Source organism: Coffea arabica, chromosome 8c (genome assembly GCF_036785885.1).
Source record: "Coffea arabica cultivar ET-39 chromosome 8c, Coffea Arabica ET-39 HiFi, whole genome shotgun sequence".
NCBI classification, from domain to species: domain Eukaryota; kingdom Viridiplantae; phylum Streptophyta; class Magnoliopsida; order Gentianales; family Rubiaceae; genus Coffea; species Coffea arabica.
The window spans coordinates 36664193-36671133 of NC_092325.1; the positions used below are offsets into that span (position 1 = coordinate 36664193).

The following is a 6941-nucleotide window of genomic DNA, read 5'->3' on the forward strand; positions in this document are numbered from 1 at the left end:
ATATGTTTTGACAAGGATATTGCCAAAAGCTTCTCTAGAGATTCTTGTGTATTGAGGCTTGTTTAATCAGGCTGCATTCCCTTGATTTTCATGTGTTCAGTGCAGTATATTTCATCAACATATCTTTTTATAACCTTCGCTTCCTATTTTGTTTTCTAGATGGAGGAAAAAGGAGTATTTTGATGGTAGATTTGTTAAGGGTGACCTAGCTAAAGAACACAATCTTGTAACCTCAACTACTCCTATCAGCATATTGTTTATTACCAGGTGATAGGATAGGTCTGTCCAATAATATTGCTTTTGGTTTCGTAACTTCATTAGACGGAAGTCAAATTTGAAATTCACTCACAGATGTTAGTTGACGGAGTTTAAGTAAAACTACAGATGGAGCTTCTGTGGTCCATGGCAGATTCTGTTCTCATTTATACATTTTGTTTGGACTTGTTGTCGACCAATCCAACTTGTAACTAGTATGTCTTCGGTTGGGTGCTAGTATGCACCCTTTATTGCAGAGATGACTGATGTATCAGATTTGCAAGAAGCCTTGGTTTACAAACTGCGTTGGCAAAAATGCATTCTTCATAGTGAATAGGATTCATGAATCAGGTTAAAGGCTTGAAGTTTGCAAGAAATCTTGGTTTGTAATTACTTTTCTACTCTATTTTGGTGGGTGTTTTTAGAAATATCCTGTGCTGTTTTTGTGATCCCATTAGAATGTCGGGTCCTATCTTGAGTGGAGGGTAAGAGACCATGGATACCATGATTTTAATGTAGATATTTCCTTGAGGTACTTCACCTTCTTTTTCCATGCCACTATGTCCTCCTCTTTTGCACCCTAATGTAGTGGTTGCTTTTTCTGTTTTACTATTTGAAAGCTTTAGCTTTTCTCTCTCATGACTTTGGTGCATATGATTCCCTTCCCATTTTTTTCCTTCTGTTTTCCCTCTTGCTGTAACAGTTCGATTTGTGGTGTAATTCTTTCTCGATGTTTCTTCTTTTTCATATTGCTGAACTTCTTTCTCTTTGCATCTGAAATTACGAACTTTTGATATGGATTGTTTTCGGCTTTTCTTATTAGTTGAAAACTATTAATGGATGCTTTTTCTGTCATGGCTTCATAGTTTTTTCGGTGTTAAATAAGTATTGGATTGTTGAGATGAGTTTGGGGGGAATGGATAATGGAGTTACCAAGATAGAAAGATTAAAAAGTTTTTTGTCTGAGTCTGCAGGGCTGACCATTCTCTTCTGAATTTCTGGCAATATGCAACATGCATCATTCAGCTAGGAGCATTGGAGTAAACGTGAGAAATATATTAACAAAGTGATGGATTTACATTGAGACTTTGTGATGTTCAGTTAAGATGAAATTTTCTGCAATTGGTTCAGTGGTATCTCTTCAAATTCCTTCCCCGCTTTGTTTAGTTCAATGCGGATTTTGTAACTTATTAGGTAAGGTGCTGGGAATCTGAGACGGCATTCGTCAATATTAGTTTCAGGATAGTGTCTCCTTTCTTGATTCAATACTTGATTTGAGAATAAAATAAATCCAGAGATAGTTGATAATTAGTAAATTAACGTATTGTTGAAAAGGATTTTTAGTGACGAAAGTGATTGAGCTGTACTAAAGGATCTATGTTTCGTGAAAAATATTTTCCAGCGTTTTTTCTGCTTTAAGAGAAGATAACAAAGATACACTTATCTCGAGACTTGAGAGTGTTGTGGTTATCTTAGATGAGTTTGCAGTTCTCTCTTCTTTATGGTTGTGGCAAGTCTTTTTTTCCTTTTCTGTATACATTTCTATACTTCTTTGGAGTTTTAGCTCTTTTATTGTCAGAATATCATTGACCATCTTACTGAACCTTTGATAGTAATCTTTTTATAAGTTGTTAAGCAGAGAACTAGACAAACAGAATTCAGGAATCAACAAATTCTCGAAGAGACTAGACTTCCTGTATTAGAAAGGAGACCCCAGATTTTTCAGCCCATGCCAAGTTGGATTCTACACTCCCTTCCATGTTCTACGCATTTCAGCGTGTCAAATTTAGTTGCTTTTGGTAGTCATCTCGAGGAGTTTTTGGTTGACAGTAGGTACTGGGTAACGCTCAAGTGCCAGTAGAGAACAACAGCAAGGGAAATTGGTGTAAACTTGAACCATTTTCAGTGTCACTTAACCATGTATTTCTACTGTGGATATCTTCTGTACGTCTTCCCGAGATATCTAAGGATCACCATAAGTTGCTTTTGATTTACAGAAACTGCTTTTTTTTTTGGAAGAAAGACTGCAGAAAGTTGAAATATGAAGCAGTAGAAATTGTCAGCTCCAATCATGTAGTAGTTAACTGCAATACACAAATCCCAGGCATGAGAAATATTTAAGAGAGCTTAAAGGAAACTATATATTTGAGTGATCAGAACACTTCAAAAAAAACTGATAAGTGCAATGCAGTAGAATGCATGAATGTCATACAACTTCAAACACACTCAAGATTCCGTTGCTTTACATAATGCCTTTGCTAAACACACGCTAATAAACTGGAAAGTTCATGAATTTCATTCCACATGATTATTGTATCAAAATCCACGATCAAAAGTACACAAAGCAGCAATACTAATAAACTTGAGGTGGGAATGCACGGCCAGCCTTCCCTAGTCTCTGAAACAGGTGTGCGTGCTGGCATCCATCACCTCACTAGCACGAAAGATATATATAGAACGTTTGCTGCTGTTTCTGGTTTTTGGAGAGACTTGGAGTTTGTGTGGCAACAAAATTGGATTTTACAGAATTTCGAGTAAAATTTTTTGTAGAATTCAATTTTAATTCTACACACATTCCAGCAATTCTCTCAATAAACCATCCACAGCCTTAAACGGTCAAGTGTTTTCCTGGAGACCTGCAAGGATCATCAGATACAAAATTGGAATCAATCTGAATCAAGCTGCAAACTTTAAAAGCCATTAAAAGTGATTTGTAAGACTAGACACACGGTTAAAGCAAATAAAAACTCTTTCTAGAAAAATATATTCATCCTTTTAATCCACGCCATAGCTAGCTTCAAATAACACTTAAAAAGATATTGATGTTTTTAATTGGCACATAAACATATGGTACACATTGAGTTTAAAACAAAGACACTACATAGCACCACTACCAAACATTCCAATTAGATATAGAGAAAGATCCCCATTGTTTATTCATGATCCGTATATCTCACTCCATACAAAACATCAACAACAGGAAAAATATGTTCTATAAATTAGTGTTTTGAAACTCAGACCAGGTAGCAACTGGGAAGTTAAAAAAGGGTTTGAATAGAGACCAGTAGTTCAAAAAGGAATGATTTCACAAGTATATAAGATTCTCTTAGATAGTATGAAAAAAACAAAAACAATGAAAAAAAAAAAAGAAAGAAAACAAGGTGCACAAATAAATAAAGAGATTAAACCATTTTTTCCCCTAATTTCTTATCCAAAAGCTACCCACTTCCCGTGTCACTTGTTAAATGATTCAGAGCAAAACAAGCTAGCCACTTCCTATTTACTAAGTAAATGTTATTTACACTCCCATTTTTATTAAGAGTAAATGTCATATACCGCACTACTACGGTTGAATATACGACACATACGTAAAATTTGAGTTTCAAATTTAAATTCGAATTATGTTTTACGTATCTAATGATGAAGGGCCTGTTTGGCACCCTAGTTTTTTATCAAGTTTTTTAGCTACTAATTTTTTAACAACTTTTACTACAGAACCCCAAAAAACTTCCCAAAGTTTTTTATCTACACACTTCAAAAATCTATACACAAAAAATTTCCCAAAAACTTTTCTTCCTCCCTCGCCCAACCCACCACACCAGCCACCACCTCTCCCCGCACCGGTCACCTATTCCGGCGCCGGTAACCTCAAAAAAAATTTTTGAGTTCCTCATCCTCACCCTCTCTCCTCCCCTCTCGCTCCCCCGCCACCCTCCCCCTCCTGCTAGGTGCGATCTGGTCACGCGACCAAATTGCAAAGGGGAAGGGGGAGGGGGCTGCGATCTGGTCGCGGTCTGGTCCCAGATCGCAGAGCAGAGAGGGGGAGGGTGGCGGAGGAGGGAGAGGGGAAGAGCGGAGGGGAAAAGCTCAAACCGGAGAGCAACAGAAATTAAGAAAGATTGGCATAATTAGTGATACCATACCTAAATCTCCTCTTCAGCCATTCCTAGTCCCCCGTATTTTGCAGGAAGGAACGCAAAACATCTGTTAGAAAAGTAGTGTATTTAAGCACATCAAAACCTTCAAGGTAAATAAAATAAGTTAATTGAGTTTCACAGATCATACTATTACACCCACAAAAAAAAAAAAAAAAGCTACTACGCCCATCCGATCTGCCGAAAAGCTATCAGCATGCATAATTTGACATCACTGCGTAGTAAATTAATACCAATCATAACCAAAAAACAATGATAAGTCAAATTTACAAGTAGCAGATTATGTATGATCCACCGCTATTATTTGAAATTAAATAATTAGTACTAGTTCAGTAGTACATGGCTGTGATAATAATGTCAAACGATGCACATGAAGCATTGTTAACCTTCTCGACTTATGATCAAACTTGTGAACCTCTCCGTTTGGTTTGGATTGACCTGTTTTTCAAATATAATACTATAGTAATACACAAGCAATTCATACAATATATCAAAAACAACTCACAAATATATATAAAAAATTTTAAAAATAAAATTTACAACATTTTTACCTCTTACCAACATCACCACCACCCATCATCGCCACCATCCCGTCCTCCTCCTCCTCCTCCTTCCCCCTCCACCCCGTAGATCGAGACCTCTGATCATAACTTTCTGGTCGCGATTTGGAGATCAGAGGCCTCGATCTTGTCGAGATAAGATCGAGGGAGAGGAGGAAGGGCAAGGGGCTGATGGCGGTGGTGGGTGATGGTGGTGATTGGTGGAAATAGTGGCGGACCTGGCGGTGGGTGATTGTGGATGATAATTATTTTTTAAAAAATATTATAAAAATATTTTAATTTTAAAAATTATCTCAAAATATATTTCAAAAACATAAAAAAAAATACTTACAATAAAATTTTTTTATATGCATTATTACATTAAAATATTTCAAAAACACTTTGAAAAAAACTAATTTAAATGAAGTTTTTTAAACACCAAACATATCAGTACAAATATTTCGATTGCTATTTTTTGAAATTTTTGTAAAAAAAAAAAAAAGTATACAAAAAAACCACTTGATTGAAAAAAGCGTAAAAATTTTTTGGAGAATAATAGTAAACCAAGACAAAGGTAATTTGATCACAACATGAGTTGTTGTGTTCCCACAAGAAAAAAATTGCACACACACTTTTGGGAGGAGGGGGAGAGCATTTAATGTATCAAAAGCAGCCTGAGATCAGACGTCAACTTTACAGAGGAAGTACTTGAGCCTGAAGAGGTTGAAGTTTGCTCTTCTGGCTCGAAGAATGACTTGACCGTGTCGGTTACTGTCGCAGAAGACTGCCGCCCAAGCGAACAAGTCCTGAGGAAGAAGGTATTTTCCTGTCCAACTTCCATTTGCAAAAACCAGTAGCATGACACATTCAGGGCCGCCCGGATCATCATCAGTATTGAAAGTTGAGGCCTTTACTCTTATAGATCCGCCTGGTTTGATCCTAACAATTTTCCTGAACCTATCAGGCCTACAGCCATCCACCCACATCTTGATTTCTATGTTGAACCAAGTCCTGTTTTCTAGTATGGTAAGCTTATTTCCCATTTTCCGACGGAGAGGGGAAGTTCCAGGTGCTCGTGTGCAGGTGTAACAGGGAAGTAGAAACGGAGAAAAGGCTGAGAGAGATGTCAGTGCTCGTGTGCTGTTATGTGCAGAACAGTATGCTTAGAGGAAGTGGGGCGGTGAACTTTGATTTATAGAACTGTAAGAACCTTTGGTATATTTTCGCAAACTCAACAAGGGAATTTGTATAATTACACTATGGTTAGATTAACATTTTTCCTTTTTATTTTCTGCTTTGAGGTTTCTGTTTGCCAGTTCCCACTAATCAAAATGATGCATTCTACTCTCGTCTCTAGATCACATTATTCAACTCTAATCGACATTAACCACTGTTACCTCATCCTGATCGGCAAGTTTACCCCTGCATCCATTGATATCACTTTAATTTTCTAATAATTCAACTTGGTTTGGTTTAACACAAGTGTAAATAATAACATGACACTTGGTGCAATACTATAGGTGGCATTGAATTGGCATAGAAAACATGTCACCGAGGATCTCAAGTGCCTTCTAAGCTGATGAAAATGTAGGCCACTGACTCACCTCTTTGCATCCTTGCTCAAAGCTTTTTTTTTTCTTTTTTTTTTTTTACGGCGTCGTTTACATTTTTATAATTTAATTTATTTTAATTTAAAAAAAATTTTAAAAATTATATATAAAATGCTAATAAATATAAAAATTTATTAGATTAAATAAGTGCTCTAACATTACTTGTAAACTTTTTTCATTACAGATAAGATTTGAATCCGTGACACGTAACTCAAAGAGTAACCTTAGTCCTTTTTTTTTATGGCCACACTGAGCCAAACCTTAGTAGTTATCCTTGCTCAAAGTATCAAGGCTGCGAATGGTCATGCCACACATCACCATTGGGGATTTATCCACACATTAATTCAAGCTCCAGTAGTTAGGCTTGCCTAGAGAGTGAGAGATAAAGCGGCCACTTTAATCAAAGTTGTGGTCAATGTACAGTTTGTGTCTGCCACTTAATTTTGTGAGACTATTTTAAGATAAACAGGTATGGAGAAGTTACGAGGATAGTTACTGGAAGTTGGCCTTGCATGCTCGCATATACTGTATTTTCCTTTTAAGTTTTAGTGGAAAATTTCAAACCTAGACCTCTCAATTACGTCTTCTCCCTTGCATTATTC

At 36.6% G+C, this 6941-nt stretch overlaps 1 long non-coding RNA gene across 2 annotated transcripts; it reads right to left on the reverse strand.

Moving 5' to 3' along the window:
* Positions 1–2417: 2417 nt before the first annotated feature.
* On the reverse strand, positions 2418–5955 carry LOC113705276 (uncharacterized). 2 transcript variants are annotated; one of them, XR_011820580.1, is made up of 3 exons: positions 4742–5955; positions 4179–4628; positions 2418–2891 (listed from the first exon to the last, which is right to left on the reverse strand). It is a non-coding gene; the product is annotated as an uncharacterized lncRNA (long non-coding RNA). The 2 variants fall into 2 exon arrangements; XR_003451843.2 differs by lacking the exon at positions 4742–5955 and having other exon boundaries at positions 4179–4735.
* Between the last annotated feature and the right edge of the window lie 986 nt (positions 5956–6941).